This window comes from Lactuca serriola, chromosome 2 (genome assembly GCF_051521515.1).
Source record: "Lactuca serriola cultivar US96UC23 chromosome 2, Lser_US96UC23_V15, whole genome shotgun sequence".
NCBI lineage: Eukaryota > Viridiplantae > Streptophyta > Magnoliopsida > Asterales > Asteraceae > Lactuca > Lactuca serriola.
This window is the reverse complement of record NC_136409.1, coordinates 61,733,012-61,753,560: the sequence shown is the minus strand read 5'-3', so window position 1 is coordinate 61,753,560 and position 20,549 is coordinate 61,733,012. Positions and strand designations below refer to the sequence as shown.

Below are 20,549 nucleotides of genomic sequence, written 5' to 3'. Positions count from 1 at the left end.
TAGGTCAAACGACTCCAAGACTCCATCCATTTGGAGTTGGCCTATGCGTTTCTTGCTTATATGTCCAAGACGACAATGCCATAATGATGCTTTATCCAAGTTATTATTAGTAGAATCAATACACAAAACATTATTTCCTAAGTTATCAACAACAGATACAGCTTCATACACACCATCACAAGGTAATGCTTTAAAATAAAGAACATTATTAAAGAAAGCATCAATAGAACCAACTTCATTATTAAATGAAAAGGTAAACCCTTGTTTGTACAAAGCATGAAAGGAAATAATATTTCTTGCCATTCCTGGCGAATAACAACACTTATTCAGATCTAAACTAAACCCACTACTTAGCGATAAAGTATAAACTCCAATCTTGGTAACAGGTATAGCTTTCCTATTCCCCATGATCAAGTTTATCCTTCCTTGCTCCACATCCTCACTTCTTCTTAGTCCCTGCAAGTCACAACAAATGTGAATACCACACCCGGTATCAAGGACCCAAGAATTAGAATGGGATGAGTTATTAGAAATGATAGTGTAAATACCTGCATGGTTGGGTTTAACTTTCCCATCCTTCACATCTTGCTGGTATTTTGGGCAGTTCCGCTTCCAATGAGCTTTTTCATGGCAATAGAAGCATTCAGCCTCTTTTGGGTCAGAAGAAGGAGTAATGAAACCTTTCTTGGTTCCACTTGAAGAAGAGCCATCAAGGGTCCGAGCCTTGGTACCCTTCGAAGATCTCTTTCTCTTCCTCCATCGATTCTTCCCGATTGCCAAAATCGGAGTAGAGTTTTGAGTAGGAGTGATAGCAACCGACTTCCCCTTAAGACCTGATTCTGCGGTCTTGAGAAGTCCCTGAAGTTTGCTGAGGGTGACTTCTTCCTTGTTCATGTGATATGTCATGCGGAATTGATCATAGCACGATGGTAAGGAATGCAAAATAATATCTATTGCAAGATCCTCCGGGAAGTTCACATTAAGCTTCAGCAAACGATCCACATACCTTTGCATTTTTTGCATGTGGCTCGTGACGGATTCCCCGTCCTTCATCATGGTTGTTATCATGGAGCAGATGATTTCATACCTCTCTTGTCTTGCACTTTGATGGTATCTTTCCATCAAATCTTGGTGCATGTCATAAGGGTAGAAATCCTCATAAGACTTTTGGAGTTCCGCTGTCATCGTGGCATTCATGATGCAAGCCACTTTCATAGCATCCCTTTCATGTGCCCGAAATTCAGCGATCTCCTGAGGAGTTGCAGTGGACTCATCAATCTCCTTAAGCTCCTTGTCAAGGACATATTCTTTGTCCTCGTAGCGGGTAATCATCCTGATGTTTCTGATCCACTCATTGAAGTTGGATCCATCAAAGGTGACTTTCCCACACAAGTTCATAAGGGTAAAGGAGCCATTAGGATTAGAGCCAGAAGCAATGTTGAAAGACATCTGAAGGAAAGAGGACAAGATTAGTTTAGATATAAGAGGGTCCTTAATAAAACACCCAAATGTAATATTAAGGCTAGGATCCAATCACAATATAATATAACTTAGAAGAGGTATGCCGTAATCTAAGCTATATCATATTTGAAAGGTAGGTGAATGACGATTCACCAATTTCCACCACGAAAACCGCAATATTTTAGTATTAGGTTTTTGAATGGTTCTTAGAAATTCCTAGATTCTTTGAGATTCAATGAACTTTTCAAAGGCATGTTTCAATCTCGAGTGTGCCCTCCAAGTTTTGTGACTGGGATACCGAGGATCACAAAACGAGGTGTGAAGTAACCATGAAAATCACTTGGTACCCTTAAAGTTTATCACTCAATCGATGTGCCGGTTAACCACACACGCTCCATCGATACTATAATAAACCCTAAGTCACCCTTTACCTACCTTGTTAAGTCCAAGTTAGTGTGCCGGTTAACCACACACGCTCCACCAACGACTTAATCAAAGTGTAAAGTGTAATTTCATGGAATAGCACCTTATTCACATTTTTCCTAAAGTAACTAAGATTGGGAATTTAATAAAACATTTAGTTACTTTATAATATTCATCATACTTTGAATGAGAATTAATAAGTCCTTGTCTTACCCGTTCGGCTAACGACCCTCCACCGATCAAGCAAGCGGTGGGTGAGAGTGGACACCCATTAAGTCACCATTTTATAGGCAACAACCTTATACCCACCTTATAGACCGGCTTCGTGAATGAGGCGTACTAGCGGTAAGACGACTTTGTTCTTATACATATATATATATATATAATTATTAAATCATAATAGTATAAGTATAAGGGTTGAATTTTAACTTTTAAAATTCTAGGGGTTGGAACTAAAGTTTTAACTTAACTTTACTTGTTCCAAAACTTGAGGGCAAGTTTTGTAAACTTTCAAAACTTTTCATTTCTTGTAACTTATGAGTTTAATAGAGTAATAAAATGAGGACTTTTCATTTTTCCTAACTCTTGTGTTCTTTTAACGGTTTTTAATCCAAGAGACTTTTGGTTTTCCATAACTTGAGGACAAGTTATGGACTCCATTAAAACACATTATGATCATGAATTAATCTACCACATAGGTTACAAATAATTCCTATGATCATCTAAACATCATAAGAACAAGAATATGAATATGAACACTTTCAAGAATCAAAATCACATTTAATCTTTGTAATTTTGATAACTAGTTGTTGTAAATGAGTTAGAAAAGACATTACACCTTCTAAAACAAGTTTTCAAGTACCAAAACATTTTAGGGTAATGATTCTAATCCATTTCCAGCAACTCAAGTCGAAATTCTGCACTTTGTCGACCCTACTCGCCAAGTGCATAAACCTACTCGCCGAGTAGGTTGAAGATACACATGAACTCGACGAGTCCTCCCCATGGACTCGCCGAGTCCATCAGTCAGACAGCAGAATTTTCGACTTTCTTCAACTTTTAAGCACAAATAACAAACAAACAAGCCTAGGCTCTGATACCATTGACGGGTTTTAAGCATTCTAACACTTCCTAAGTGTACATGCAACCCTAATAACCTTGGATCTATGTTTGTCTAATTGTCATGCAAAGTTGAATTCCAAGGTTATATTCCTATCTAGCATACATGGGGAACAACTTTAACTTGAATCATAGATAGAATAACTTACCTTGTTGTTGCTTGTGTTCCTTGAAACCTTGTGAGCCTAGCACCCCAAGTGTGATGCCTCAAATGCTTCACACAACACCAAATGCTCTTGGAAAGACTCTTGAGATAACACACACTTCTCAAAATCGGCCAAGCCCTCTAGTTTCTTAGTGTTCAACTTGTGTTGCCAATTTTGTGGAGAATGGGACTCTTATATAGTGTTGGCACATCTAGGGTTACACCATGTAAACCCTAACGTGTCATGACTCTTCATTTCCATGACCCATGGGTTTGTAACTCCCATGGAGCATCCATGGAGCATCCTATGGGTAGAACCCAACTTGATAATCCATGGAGCCTTTTAGCCCACTATACAAGATATGGATGATTTACATAACCAACCCATATATTTAATTAGTTATCCTTTGATCACTTAATTAATTCCAAATTAATTCTTTGATCAACTAATTAAATAATATTATTAATATATTAGAACTTATAATATATTAGTAATCTCCAAGTGTTATTTCTCTCATTTAGTCTATCCAATTGCATGGTGCCATGCAACCCAAATGGACCATGCCGGGTCGGGTCAAGTACAAGCCCGAAATAGTTATGGACTTAGACACCTTATCCAACAGTCACATCATCCCCCTGTTGAAGGGAATTTCGTCCCGAAATTAGAATTTAGGCAAGGAAGTATGCACGAATGATCGAGTTGTGAGGAGGAAACTTCCTAATCAATTGGTTCTAGCGCACCTAAGTGAAATCGGGTTCTCGGTTGGCATTCCAACGAACCTTCTCTAACTGGCGACGGCGTTGCTTCGTCCGCTTGACCTCTCGGTCGAGGGTCACTACGGTTCTAATACGAAGGCGAGGATCTCGACGAGTGGACTTACAAGAGTCCTAAGGGAAAGGTATGGCTTCACGATCGAGACGCTAAGTGTATAATGTACGTTATTGAGTTCGCGGAGTAGGTCTAGTTTGTGCGAGGCACAGGACCGATTTTGATAAGAATCTCGGAGGTCCTAACTATATTGGATTTAGCTTTCCATGCTTTACGAAGCGTATTAAGCCATTCCCGAGTGAGACTTCCTAAAGAATTTGGTCACTCACTTGGAATCTCTAAGGTTTCTTTTTCTTGATTAACTTCCCAGACAAGGGTCACCCCTTGCTGGGTCAAATTTGCACGGGTTTTTGTAGTTTGCGAGGAGTTCTGAATGAACTAAGACGGTAGGTCGGTAAGACCTAGAATCTGGCGAAAGACGGTCGGTGTCTCTGGTGTCGATAAATGCTCAACGGTTTTGATAAATTGAAAGAGTGTTCATAATTTCTCACATTACTAACAGTGTGTCATAGAAATTTGACTCTTCAATTTCAAAACTCGTGCCTAGAGAACTTCGCTAAAGTTCCTCTGTAGGAAATGTTTCCATGGGTTTTCTTCTTACTACGAGGGTAGATAAGTAAGTCATTACGTGGAGAAATGGCGAACTGATCCAAGTAAGAAAGACGTAACCCTATTCATTTAGTTCATGAAAAATATGGGCGTATTGGTCCTATCCGAAGGGTATCACTACGGACTCGAAGTATCCGCATCGAGTTCAGGAGATTGTCTTCCGGACATCTTTCCCAACACTCGAACTGGTGATATTCGGATCTCAGGTCCATTCCTGAAAGTAATTCTTTCCTAGCATTTGCTCAACCATTTCAATTATGCGAGGCAGAGATAACGATCTCTAATGAAAATCTTGACGGAGTCCTGGATATCCGAGGCACATATGATGCAATCCGTCGATCTTTGGGAGAATAAGACTGGGGTTCTCCAGGGTGTGAAGCCTAGTCTTCTAGTTCTCTTTCTGTGTAGTTCACTAAGTTGTCCGGGCTGTTCTTGTGTCTCCGTAGATGTTTAAGCTGTAGGGCGATCCGTTTACGGGAGTCGTACTGGGTTCTAAGTTTGTTCACATGATGATGTGATTACTCGTAGTCTTAAGCAGTTCTCTGTCCTGAAGTTCATATTAGAATTCATACATGGTTTCACAATCACAACTTCGGGTATACGAGTCGTATATAATTAAGATTGAAAAGGTAGTCGAATAACTGATTCTTCTTTAAGCTCACATCCCATCGGGGAAAAAGAAGTTAAAGTGGAATCATCAATTCTAAACCTATAGAAGCTTGATTATATATCACTCTTATGTATACCTTCCTCAGTGATAGATCAATCGCATGAACCCTTTGATTAAACTTGACGTACTGCACGAGTGGTACTTTGGGGGTTTCTTTGAAAAAAACTAAGAGGTACTCCTGGCATGAGTACTTCGGTGTTCTGATATGACGGCTTCGCTGGAAAAGTTATCTAGAAGAAAGAGATGTACGTATGAAGCTGTTTTCGTGAAGAACAAATTGAATCAAGTTGTATGATAATGTCAGAATCATACTGAAACTTAAAGACATTAGGTTTGAACATAAGACGTTTACAGACAAAACACAACCGTGCAACCATGAACAGAGTTACAGTACATTAGATTTACCACTAGACTATTGCTGCGAATAAGATATACTACAAAAGACAAGTATACGCAGCACGAGAATCCCTATACAGACAAGATCTCGCAAAAGGTAAGACTCTAGTTGCACTAGTCTTGGATAGTTTATAAGTATGTTACAACAACACGCCTAAGTTACATTAACGAGGGTTCCGGAGTAGGCTCTCCTGTAGCTGTGATCCTGAGAATTTTCCCATCTGTGCCAAAGTTCTTTGCTATAGGGCAATCCTTCTTGACGTGCCCTATCTCACTGCATTGGTGGCATGACTGGCTAGTACTAGCTTTGGTGACGGGATTGCGGTGTTTAGCCATTGTTATGTGGACACGAGTGCCTTCCTCGTTACTCCACTTTGAAAATTGCTTCCTAAAGCGTTCGGTGTTGTAACTACTCTCGTGTGTAGGGTTAGTCCCGATGAAAGGGACTTGAGTGATGGGTCGTGCCGGTGCTCCACAGCCACGAGCATGATGCCCTATGTTTAGGCAATTGCAACATTGCATCTCATGGCAAGCCCCATAATGATGGAAACTACACTTATCACACTTTGGGAGTTTTCCCTCGTATGGCCTGCTTGGTACTGTGATGGTAGGGGTTTCCACTTGTTGCTGTTGCATAGCCAGCCTTTCGGCTTTGCAAGCCAGTGACTGTTACTGTTCGTTGGTTTCCCGGTTTGGTACTACCATCTAAACTCTCGACTCCTTTTTCAGTCCTGTTTGTGTTGCCTGAGTTGATGTGTGTAAGGAAAGTTGTCACAGCAGCTGCTACTGCAGCTTGTAAAGTAGCGGTGTCGATATGGAGGATGGGGGTTTCGTTGCTCGGCTGATTGTTTCCTGATGACGACATGATTCTGTAACACGAACGATAAGGGTTTGTGAGCGATTCTGGCTGACCCTAGATGTACTTCGATTGCTTAAGAAAAGAGTAAGAGTATGTTCTCGAAAGTTTGACCTACATCCCTATGACACAGTCCTAGCACGGAATGGAAGTATGTTCGCGAAGGTTCACCTACATCCCTATGATGCAGTACTAGTAATGGGTAGAAGTACGTTCGTAGAATGGTCTCAAAACATTTGTTGTGCAAGTCAAGATATCGTGGGTTGGTGAATGACAAGATCCAACCACTGAAAGAGACTTGGAAATGTCTCCGAATCTAACTTGCTATAGTCCAATGACTTGACTAAAGCATGTTTCAGATAGACTCTAATGAAAGAATGATAAGAGTACTTGAATGAAGAATGACACAGAAGTTAGCCGGCTGTCAATATCTTGGATATTCACGACGTAAAGATTCGGGAAAATGACCTTGTAAAGGTCTTACATCATATCCACAGAAGATAGTTCCTGACAGCATAAAGACCTAACTAAAACACTTACGGTACAAGGTAATTTCATAGAAAATGCCACATCAGGAAAAGACAGAAAACGATTACTTTCTAACAAGGGAAGCAAAGTAAAGAGTCTGCTACTGACGACGGTCACCCCTCTGGTGAACTCTCAGTTCAGACAGTTGACGTTCCATGTCAAGTAGGTGTCTTTCGTACACCCTCTGGCATACTCGGAGCTCTATAACTTCGGCGCGTGATTCCGCTAGTGCTTGCAGCAGGGTTTCATGGTTTCTCTCTGATCTCTTGCGAGCATCTTCTAGACGAATGGTGTGGTGGGTATGCATTCTAGCATTGTGGCAACTTCGGTAATCTGATATAGGGCTGTCCTGCCTTGAATCTCTTTTCGGGCCACTCTGCGGACCAAGATTGGCAAGATTCTGTATGCTGAGCCCCACTTGCTCAAGTCATAAAAGCTTCTGTCGCCATCAAATGGCATAGACTGATCTTGTCCTTGGCTCCATGTTTCCAAGCATTCCACTCACTCTAGGTCGGGCCATGAAAAGCCGGACGAGGGTTAGAAATTGGAAAGGGAGCTGCTCGGGGTAGGTTCTCAACCTCTGGTTCGGAGTTAGCATCATACGAAAGGTCTTCATCATGGTAATCATTCAAGGGGATAGGATGATCATTCTCTGGTTCTTCTCCAAACCAACCAGTTATGACCTCACTCAGAAGGTAATGGTTGCCGTGGGGATGGAGTCCAACTATGTTTTCTATGCGAGAATTTAGGGTGAGAGAATAATTATTAGACGAACTATCTAGATAATTATTTAGAAAACCTTCATCAGTTACATCGCTATTTGTGAAGTGCATACCAGCTATGTGTAATCTAAACAGGATAGACCTTCGAATAAGTGACCTTAACTCCGTATTCACACAGAATAGGGGTGAAGTAAAATTTCCACAGATTCTAAGTCTATAACATCCTAATTACATATAGCCTCAATTTATCCACTTAGCAACTATCAACTTAGTAATGAAGATCCCATTTTAGTTCTCAAGTATAACGTACTTATAGTAACACCAAATACTCCTATAGTATTTTAAATCTTAATGTTATGTTCTATTGTTCTCATTGTGGTAGGGTTGGTAAGATTTTAGCATTGTTGCAACCACACAATTAAACTTAGGCACATGCTAGTCAACCCTCGGATAATATAGGTGATCAGGCTATATCTTCCCAGTTTTGACCATATGTCTCTAAGCCCACTTGTGTTGCCCAACAATCGTAATTCTTTTGTACTGTCCTAGTGACACCGATTTTAGTATGAATGCAGGAACGTATACTTACTTAAATATTTTATTATTTAAAGTATAAACTCTTGGTCAGAGTATTTTTAATCCCTTATTTATTTATAGTTAGTATATCTTTTAAGGGTTGATATACTTAATTCACTATAAACAATGCTCTTATACCAATCTGTCACACCCCAAAACCAAGAACGGCGGAAACGTTCTAGGGCGGAGGACGTCATGTACAGTATCACAACAATGAAAAGTAGTAAACAAGCAACAACATCATCCATTGCATTAATAATAGAATTATTATACAAGTATGTTCTATCAAATTTTGATAAACACTAAAGCATAAATCAAAATGAAAGATGAGTCTTGAACAAGCTCCATCTTCCTTTCTCCTTGCATCGGTACCTGTCTATGATGACCTGAGGATACAAGTAATTTTGAAAGCGAGTATCAGCTTTGAAGCTGGTGAGATCATAAGTATTTAGTGTCTTAATTTGTATGTAAGAATTTGTAACTAAGAATTTGTATGTGAACAGTAAGTATGAAAATGTTTGTAAAACAACTGTAAACGTTTGAAAAACCCTAGGAATCCCTATGATTCCTACTATTATAACTGGGAGTCTTCTACCAAGACTTAACTGATTCTCTATGTAGTCTTCTACCAAGACTTAACTGTTCCATATGTTCGTCTCTTGTAAAAGTGTGTAATTTTTCCCAAGTGTAACTATCATTATCAAAATATAGTTTTTACATTTATAGTTTAAGTGAAAAGATCAATAAATATATATACAGGGAAAATTAATGTAGTACTAAAACATAGCGCTATAAGAACTACTGCTGTACTAATTACCTTAAACCGGATTTATATTAAGGCATTATGTGATAAATTGCACCATACTATCGACTAGTAACAACGACATATGAATGGTCGTAATAACGGAATGAAGTTTGGCACCCGCAGACCTACAGGTCCGGCTGTAGCTAGCAGCAAGGTGTAGGATTGTCAATCCAGTATAGATCTATACGCAAACTCACGCTCTCCCTCCAAGAGACTCTGGCTACAACTCGGGTCATCACATTTAAGTCATGCTCCGATTTAAATCACAATAATTAACGTATTCTTGTATATGTAATGTAATGAACTGTTCTAGCTGTAATGTACATGCTCTCTACCTAGAAAGTATAGTAATGTAATCATTCTAGTATAGTTGTATATGTTCTCTTCCTAGTATAGTTGTATATGTAATGTACTGTAATGTTCTAGAAAGTATTGACTCATGAATGAACTGACTCATTGTATGATATCGCGTTCTAGTAATTGTTCTAGTATCTTCCTAAACTACCCATATGGTAGTTTACTAGTAATCTAACTGGTATGTATAAACATGGATGTATACCCTTGCTACCCAAGGGCATGGGATGAACTGGAAGGACCTTTTATGACTATATATGTACACATGATATATATAACTAATATTTAAACGACCTTCGGACGAGTACCCGATATCCCACCAGACCACATCTCAAGCGCGAAAAGGAAATAGGGTGGATAGCCTTCCTAAGTCTTTTAAACATTTCTTATATAACTATACATATAGAGGCATGCAATTTATAATATAAAAGCATAAGTAAGTTTTGTAAAACATTTGAAACATAATTATTATTTTATGAAAAGATCGACTTGATGTCAACCTATAAAATAATTTGAAGGCATGGGTTTGATAAAACAGTTTAGTATAAAGAAACATTTGTTTGAAACACAATTGTAAATAAGTTTGAAATGTGATATACAGAGTAAAATATACAGTGTAATAAGGAGTTTAAAACATATAAAATGTTTATAAAAATCATTTGAAGGAAACTGTTTGGTAAAACGGCTAATGAGTAGCCAAATCATTTGAATGCTGTATATTAATCACATGTGATTGATGTAATAACTAGCATAATTCTACTTATTAATCACGTGTGATTGATATAATAAGTAGCATGATTCTACTTGTATCCCCCCATAAAATATTTAAAAATAGTTTAAAACATTAGTTAAGGGGTATGAACTCACCTGCAGTAAGTGACTGGAATTGAACGGACTGTTATCGTAAGGAAGGATCGGGCAAGTGCTCGGTGTCAAGTGAAGACTTTAGACACACACAATGATCCTAATTACATATGAAGACATATGTATATAAATAATTAGTGATTAAAACACTAGTTATACAAGTATAAACATTTAAACGCGAGGAAAACACTTTTGGTCAAGTGCTAGGAGGCTAATGGGTTGCAACAAAGGAGTGCAATGCCTCTAATGGGAGTTTATGGTCAAATGACCATATGTCTTGGAGTTTACGGCCCAGGGGAGTAAACTCCTGGCCGTAAACTCTCAACAAAGCCCCTAAATGAAGTCTATCAATTATACAACTCATGTGGTGAATTGTTTCAAGGCTAAATCAAGTGTTTGGGGTGCCATATTAACTCCTGTAAGGAGTTTACGGCCCAGGGACCATATACCCTTGGAGTTTACGGCCGTAAACTCCCTTGGGAGGGTGTTTATGGTGTTTTCAAGTCTCAAACATTTCAAGGTAATGATCTATGTTGGGTTCGAGGCATAAGGAAGGAGTTAGGGTGTCATTTGACCCCTTTATAGGTGTTTACGGCCCAAGAACTACTCTTGGCCGTAAACTCCTCAATACTTGTTATTCCTTATGTTTTCTAGGCTTTAAACACTTTAGGGTACTTGTCCTAATTTAAGCCTAAGCCTTAGGAAGTGTTTGTGGCATCAAAACACCCCTATTTAGAGTTTTCGGCCCATGAACCAATTGGCCATGTGTTTACGGCCGTGAACACTCCTAGGTGTTGGTATTTTGATTGCTTTGGGTCTTAGACACATCAAGGTAATGTGCTAGGCTAGTCTCTTGGCTAAATGAAGGCATTTAGGGCATTTTGGGCACTTAACATGGAGTTCACGGCCCTGGAACATCATTGGCCGTGAACTCTCTTTCTTCCATGTTTTGAAATGATTTTGGTGTCCTAAATATGAAATGAAGGCTTCTAGTTCGAGTTCTAAAGCTTTGAGGGTCATTGGAACCCTTTAGGACCTTAAAATGGAGTTTACTCCCCAAGTGTTCTTGGGCGGTAAACTCCCAAATCTTGGGGTATTAATCTGATTTTGATGTTTTCTAGTCATATACACAATAGCATACAAGTCTAAGGTAGTTACAAGTCACGGGGAAAGGACTAGGTAGCATTTCAGCCACTTTTTGGAGTTTACTCCCCAAGAACGTTCTTGGGCGGTAAACTCCCGAGTCTCATAGATTTGATATGTAATTGGCGTTTCTAAACACAATCTAAGCTATATAACATCACTAGATCGAAGTACTCACAATTTGGGATAAAAACCCGAAGATCCGTGAGAGAGAATTTTGGCTTTTCTCTAATTGGAATTCAACTAATGAACCAATTTGGTTCAGAATTCTATTTATAGTCCTGAGATATTTTTGGCAGAAAATATTTTTATTCCTGGAACGAACTCTAATGTCCTAGAGTATTGGAATAACAGTGTTGCACAAAACCCTAGTGCATCCACTCTCCTAATGTCTCCTTAAGTGTAGAATCCTGAAAACTGCCAAAACTTATAGTCGAAATCTGAGTTTTCACTGTAATTGTTCTAACTTCTATTGGATTGAATTGGTTTGTTCAGAATGGAAATTTCGGGTTGTCACATGTATGCTATGACTTGTACTCGCCCTGATGTGGCCTTTGCTCTGAGCATGGTTAGCAGATATCAGGGAAACCCTGGCATGGCACACTGGATTGTAGTAAAGAATATTATCAAGTACCTACGGAGGACTATGGACTGGGTCCTTACCCTTGGTGGGAGTGATGACTTGAGAGTGGTTGGGTTTAGCGATGCCAGTTTTCAGACTCATATGGATAATTTCCGCTCTCAGTCAGGCTGGTTCTTTACCCTAAATGGAGGAGCAATTACTTGGAAAAGTTCCAAGTAGGAGACAGTAGCTGATTCTATTTGTGAATCAGAGTACATAGCAGCAACTGAAGCGGCGAAGGAGGCGATATGGCTGAAGAACTTCATTGAAGATCTTGGCATTGTGCCAGCTATACATGAGCCTATGGAGATTTTCTGTGACGGCAATAATGCGGTTGCCTTAGCCAAGGAACCAAGAGATCACGGTAGATCCAGACACATTGACAGAAAATATCAATTCATAAGACACAAGATATAAGAAGGACTCCTCGTGGCAAAGAGCTAGGGTATCGTCGGAAGAGAATCCTGTAGATCCCCTCACGAAGGGACTGACTACGGTTAGGCATTTGCAGGATGCAAGAAGCATTGGGTTGAGGGACGATATTAGTTTTAATAATTAGATTTCTGAAACTTGTAAAATGTAATGAATATTTGATGATTAAATAAAAGTTTTTATTTATTTATGAGTAAAGTGTTACTATCCTATGTTGATCGTTTAGTATTGTTTCAATTTTGCATGTTTTGACTTCCAGAATAATTTTATTATTCAAACTCTCCACAGTCGGTCATACATTGGAAGTAGGTATTTAATTAAGACTGTCATGAATTTGGCTTGTAAGATTTGTCTAAGGTGTACTAGACATAGCAATCGTTGCTGCAACATTCATGAGTGCTCATAAGTTCTGAGTATTGGATTAAACTCACGCTCACTTGTATCACTTAATGGAATTTATCCCGAATGATCTTGAGATAGTAATATCATATAAATCTTCAAATCTAGATATATGAGTTGTTGACTATGAGTTGGTTATCCATTGACTGTACGAAAACGGATTAGTAACTTGATGTCATAAAACGTGCTTTTGTGCACAATTCAACAAGTAGTTAGTACAAGCATATGAGTTAAATTTTATCTGTTCCTTCTAGGATTAGAAGCAATATCTGGGCCCCTCGATGATTTCGTTTTCACTTATATGCCAAGCCCGGTTAGAACCTAATTGATGTGTTCAATTCATTTCTATGTCAAACAAATCAACAAATCAAGAAACAAACTGTTGGACAATAAGTACGACATTGTTCCATGTATTTGTCCGGCTGATATCTTGAGAATAGAGGATTATATGATCACTTATCTAAAATGGCGATTCATAGTTCAACAGAGTTTTAAAGAGCTACGATTGTTGGTTGGTTCCTGAAGTTATACTTCCAACTATAGTTATTAGACTTATCCAAGTGGAAGATTGTTGGAGAAGGTGTCTAAGTCCGTAACTATATTTGGTATTAACTTGACCCGACCCGACATGGTCCATTTGGGTTGCACTTCACCGAACAATTTCTATGGATATACTTTTGAGAATAAGATGTTTATGATATATTAATATATTATTAGTTATAATATATTAATATGAAATCATATTATTTAATTAGTATTGATCAACAATTAATTTGAAATTAATTTAGTGATCAAATGAGGCTAATTGAATATGGACTCTTAAATATATATGGATTGGGCTAAGATTTATTTAGGATGGGCTAAGAGTATATGAAGTACATGGATAGTCCATGGAGCTTTTAACTCATGGATCCTATGTAAATGAAAAGTCATGGGCATTAGGGTTTACCCTAATCCTTCATATTAGATAAAGGGGTCTTCGGCTCTAGAATTGGCACTAGTGTGTGTGTGTGAGCATAAAGGTGGGCCGATTTCATATAGTGTTCTTATTCTCTCAAGAGTTTCCAACTTGTTTTGGTGACTTATGACACCATTTGAGGCATCCACACTATTGGTGCTAGGCTCATAAACTCCAAGCTACTCACTACAAAGAAAATGTATGTAATTCTATCTAGAATTCTTGTTATTCATGTACCTAGGATTGCATGCTGGATATGTTAAGGCTTTGGAAATAATTTTGCATGTATAATAGAGAAAACATAGTTCCAAAGCTTCTAGGGTTGTATGTGCACCTTAAGGTTGTTAGGATGCTCAAAACCCATCATGATCGATATACGTTCTCCAGCTTGAGGGAGAGTGTTGGCATGGGCTGTCAATCTTGGATGTATTTTTAGAGTTTATTGTATTCTCCTTAATTGTCCTTGATTGCCCTTGATTGTAGGTTGTATTATAGGAAGCTGGTTGTATATATATATATATATATATATATATATATATATATATATATATATATATATATATATATATATATTCTTGTTGCTGTACATTGAAATACGTTGAAAAAATACGAATATAATTTCTCATTGTCAAGTTCTGTGATTTACATGGTATCAGAGCGTCCTTGCTCATACTATTGAAAATCCGTAACATAAAAATCTTGTAACCATGGGAGAGTCATCGAACCCACAACAAGTGATCGTACAGAATGTCCAAGACACACCTTTCCCATCCGGAGTTATTCTTGACGAGACAAATTATCCGCTATGGTCCCAGTTAACTGAGATGCGAATCGGAGCTCGAAACAAATCCGGTTACATCACGGTGGGCACTTCAAAACCCAAGACAGATGAAAGGAAGATCGAAGCATGGATCATTGACGACCATCGGGTGAAAAGTTGGTTGATCGACTCAATGAGTCCACCTCGGATGCGCTGCTTTACACATCTTCAAACAACAACGAAAATTTGGGAGGTTTTCTGCAAGACGTTCTATGATGGAACAGACGAGACACAACTGTTTGAATTGAATCGGAGGTGGTTCACTACTCGTCAAAACGAGCGATCTCTTTCCACGTATTACAATGAACTGGTAAGTATCTTTCAAGAAATAGATACTCAATTGACTACACAGGGAGAAATTATAGTGAATCACGACTTTCAGAGAATCCAAGCAATCTATTCATCCCCTATTTCTAACAACGATAAGTAATTGTAATCCATAATTATAAAATAGATGAAATTATATATGCTGAATTGATCAAGGTTGGATAGCAAAGTGAAATACTCTTGTGTAATAGGTTATTTAGCTGGACGCACATTGAAATCCTTCTCTAATATGTATGGAAGACATATACGGACTGTATGCTCGTCCAATAACTCATTAAGTGAATGTTTAATCACCTTAAATACATGGTCTAATTTGATGAAGACATTCTTTAGGAGCATAGGAAAGGAACGAGAATGGAAGGCGACGCCAAGTGCATAAGCAGGAAAATATTCACAAAACCGGAAGCCGATTATGAGACCAAATTCTTTCTTCCCGAAAGACAACTCTTAACCCCCAATCTCAAAAATCCTTTCCTCTACTTGACTTCGGGGTTTAGTGAAATCTTTGTGGCAAAAGATGTAATGTAGAAAATAAATGATCCCCATCTACAATAGGAATGTCTAACCACCTCCCAAAACATGTATTCCAGAACATAGTAGCGCATTCAGGTCTTTCTCTGAATGCCGCAAGAATTTCCCATCCGATTTTGGATTTACACGAGAGCGTAATTGATGCATCAAAAACCATGTTGTGCTACACCAATATTCTAGAACAGTTCCAGATCTATTCCTCATGTTCTGGATGAGTTCCGCATGTTCCGGAACAGTTCCTCACGTTCCAGAATGAAATTTTAAGATTATCCTATTCCGAAATGAAGTCGTTTTTGATGATTAGTATTCTGATGTGATTACGTCTATACAAGCATTTAATGCTTTTTGTCTTTGTTGATAAAACAATTCTTAAGACGAAATCAATTAATCTTTTAGGTGTCATATTTGTAATGAATTTTCTCGGTCTGTACCTTGTCTCTCCTATACTATATAAGGAGATAATGTTTCATGTTTAGACACCAAGAAAAGGAAGATATACCAATTATTCTCTTCACATCATTTCAAATTCTCTTCCATGTCAAGTGTCTTTCACTTACATTATACTTGTTCTTAAATTGTCTTTACTTTGTTCATACTCATTTTACTTTAAGAATTTGGTAGTTTATATATTAGTTAAACTGTTAATTACTTAAATTGTGAACGACTTATTTGATTTCATATTTTGATAGTTTGTTAATTTTTTAAGGATTTAATTGATTTGATAATTTGATAGTTTGTTTAATCCTTAAATTGTTAAGTACTTAATTTATTTGATACTTTGATAGTTTGTTAAATTGTTAATTACTTAATGTGCTTGTTACTTAATTGTTAAGTAATAATTTGTTTTTTTTAATGTTACTTAATGTTTTTCTACAAAACCTGACATTTGTGCCAACAATTGGAGATTTATCCGCTCGTTTAATAACAAAGTCAACGCAACAACGATGTGAAAGACGATGATGGGGAAGATGACGAGTTGAATATCTTATTAGGGACGGTTTGTTTATTTTGAAGGTTCAATGCAAAAAATAAAGATGAGCTCTTAAATATAATTTTTTTATATATATAAGCAAAATTTGTTCATATAACAATAACCCGATAAATGTTATAAAGACAATCAAAACAAAAAACGATAATGCAATATATAATCTTAAATAGTTAAATGAATAACGAGACTCTTATAGAATTATTCAATTATTTAGAATATGTTTCATAGTATAATAACATAAAATAAGATGCCGTCAAATTTAGAAATCAAGAATAGTAAAATATTAATTTGTTTAATTACATTTAACAATAAAATAAATATAAAAAAAGAGTAGAACGAAAGTGCAATATAAACCAGATAACTCTAGTGAAATCAGAAAACCAAGAAACAAAAAAATGTCGTTTGAGCTTTGTAGTTGATGCGAATTTAGAAGTTTGATGTTGGAACAAAACGTAAGCTCTTGTTTACCGTAAATTTAAATTAACTGAACTGCAATTTCTAATTTTAAGCCTAATTTTTCAAAATGCGAGTTGTAATTTTTAATTATAGCGTTAGCTACTGGAATTGAAAAATATACGTGTTTTTGTCTTTTTGATTATAAGATTGTCGATTGTTAGACTGTGAACTTAATCATATGTAAAATTAGGCCCTTCCACGGCAAGGGTCATGTGTGGTCACCCACCTCGCACACACTCAAAGACACCCTTGTATATGATTTTATAATGGATTTATTAGATGTTTTATGAATTTGATTAGATTGTTTATATATATATATATATATATATATATATATATATATATATATTGTTTTATATTATTAAATACTTTACGTAATGCTCGTAGATTATAATTTCCGTATTTTTATTATTTATGTATTTTTATAATATAAATTATATAAAATTTATATTCATAATATAAAAAATAAAGCATTATTAGTGACAACACCTTTTGGACATGAATCATTGCGACGAGTTCTACATAGGACAACCTTGGCCGGACCAATATATCAAAAAAGTATTAGCCAAAACATCATTTGCGATGATAATCAATTTTAGCGTTGGCACTAATAACGACAATATATGAGTATTAGATTAGATGTGGCACAACAGCGATGATACGTTTGCAAAGATATGTCGTCGCTAATACCTTTAGCGACCACCTCTTGCAACAATTGCGGCGACACATGTTGTCGCTAAAAGTGATCTTTTTGTTGTGATATAGCAAACAAGCGTACTTTTGAATCTTATGACAGTTTTTGATGAAAACTTCCGAAAGTAATTTGTTAATTACATTGACCATCATATATAGAATAGTAAAAATAAAAAGGTTTTGTTTTTGAGTGTGTATGATGCAGAGGGAGTAATTTGATTTTTTTTTTCATTGTGGTAGCTGCTTGTATCTCTTTAGAAATACTAAAACCATCAATTAAACATTTGTTAATCCGTAATCTTGTTCGAGTGTGCATGTGCATTTGCATGTTTCGAACAAGATTACCCATTCCCAGCATAATTGATGGTCTTTTTTTTTTACTTCAACTCTTTGACGGGTGATAATTAATCAAGTTCAACAATTCCATTTCGTAACAACTTATTCATATGTATACTGATGTTGGAAGTCAAGGCGAGAACTAGGTTCGGGATAACGATAAGACGACTACTTCGCAAACATATAGATACATTTATCATCTCCTAATTGACATATACACATCAATTCTCATTTTTTATTTAATGTTGGTTTATATTGTATAATACAAGTACAGGGGAATAATAAGTCCCTTTGCCCACCGCATGAAAAGGCTATGGACAGGCCCAGATTATTAGACAAAAATAAAAGGTAGCTGGACTTTGCTATGGTAACTTATTCTTATGTTTATCATCGTACATAAATCCAATGGACACGTCTCAGCTACTTAGGAAATAACCATGCATGCAACCAAGTGTTTCTATTCCATATAGAGATTTTTGTGTGCAAACCTCTGAGAAGGAATAGCTATGAGTGGATTTCCTTTCTTCAAGACAACGCCAAATTTATCGGGAAGCTCGTGCTCTTTCTCATCAGGCAAAGTCCAGTTGAACGAGTGCAACAATGAAGCCAAAAGATACATGAGCATCTTCTCGCCCAAGGGAAGCCCAGGACACCTTCTTCTACCAGATCCAAAAGCGAGAAAGTTTGTATTCAGTCCATTATAATTGAACTTGGTTGTTCCATCGAGGTTTAGAAATCTATTTGGATCAAATTCTAAAGGATTCTCCCAATATTGAGGATCTCTATGTATTGCCCAGACATTCAAATACACATTAGAACCCTTTGGAACTGTGTATCCATCAACCATGCACGATTTACTCGGAGATCGAACTACCAAGAGTGGAAGTGCAGGGTGTAAACGGAATGTTTCCTTAATGACTGCATCTAGGTAACGTAGTTTTGCAAGATGAGATTCTTCTACAATGTTGTGTTCGCCTACAACTTGTTCTAGTTCCTCTTGTATCTTTTTCATTACGTCTGCATGTTTTAATACCTCCGTCATTGTCCATTCTGCCATTACTGTTGTTGTGTCAGTGCCTGCGATAAAAAAATCCTGTTTCAATTCAAAAACAAATTAAAATAAGGTGTTAAGGCCTTGAATCTATGTAATAAGTGGACAAAAATAAACAAACAAACAAAAATAACGATAGATATATCATATATGATAATGGTACCACGAGAAAAGCTTTTATTTGCGTAAGGCTAAATGAAGATTCGGTATTTTGTTGTTTAAGCTCTAGTAAGATTTGCACGAAATCTTTTCTTCCATGTTGCTCCGTTGACTCTTTGTGTTTAATGCTCATTCTTTCATCGATTATCCTCTGGAGGATTGCATCGAACTTCTCAAATTGCTGCTTCATTTTTCGCTGCACCCCTTGTAAATCGAATCTCGTCAGCACCGGAAAAAAGTCCGACACGTTCGCCTCTCCCACAATATCCATTACCCCTGACATAACTTCTCGGAATCCACCCCAAAGATTATTACTACTTTCTTCCTCTTCATCCACACTTTTCCCCCATACCATGCTGCTTATCACAGTTAGTGACGTTGAGAACGCGATCACACCAAAGTCTAGATCAGTCCCCATTCTTTCGTACACATGCTTGATGGTTTTTCTCACTCCAGCTCGCCGGAAAGAGCTTGAAGCTTCAAGGTTCTTGTTGCTCAATACTTCATGCACAAACACTTTACGCATGTTACGCCAGTATGGGTTGTTATCAGACCAGGTTATATCTTTTCCACCATATGAGAGGATTAGGGCAGCCACCGGAGGGTCTCGGTTGGCAAAGATATCATCATTCTCGTTGACGACAACTTTAGCAAGATCTGAGGAGTTGACGATGATGTAGGTTTTACTTCCGAGTTGGAGTTTGAAAATGGGGCCAAAACGTTTAGCCATTTTTGTGAATTCAAGGTGCAAGTTGGGGCCAAGAAATGGAAGGTACCCTAGCAACGGTAAACCACAAGGTCCCGGAGGCAACCGTGATGTGGTCTTCCGGGACTTGTGAAGTAAAACAGCGAATGAAATGGCTAACAAAGTGATAACTGTGAAAGTGAGCTCGATTTTCATACTTATAACTTCCATCCACGATGACATGGTAAATGATATCATGTTGTGAATTCAAGCTACCAAGGTGAATTGAAGTTGTTCTTAATTATGAGATACAATGAAATATGTTTATATTTATACATATGGGAGATTCAAACTCTTATGGGAACTGGGTGAAGGGCTCCAATGAATTTGTAGAATCAGTTGTGAAAACACTCCCAGAATTACTGTGTTAGCATGCTTTGTTTTACCTTTTTTAGCAGCCTAGCTTCTGTAGTTAGCAGCCTTCTAGTTAGCGTATAGTCAAGTTTTGGTGTTTAGCTAGCCACTGTACATATTCTCTGCACTTTTTTCAATTCATGGGGATGTAGCATACCTTCTAAGAATTTACTGTTCA

At 37.4% G+C, this 20,549-nt stretch overlaps 1 pseudogene; it reads right to left on the bottom strand.

Annotated features, from left to right (window-relative positions):
• Nucleotides 1–18,519: 18,519 nt before the first annotated feature.
• On the bottom strand, nt 18,520–20,200 carry LOC145089272 (geraniol 8-hydroxylase pseudogene; annotated as a pseudogene).
• Nucleotides 20,201–20,549: the final 349 nt, after the last annotated feature.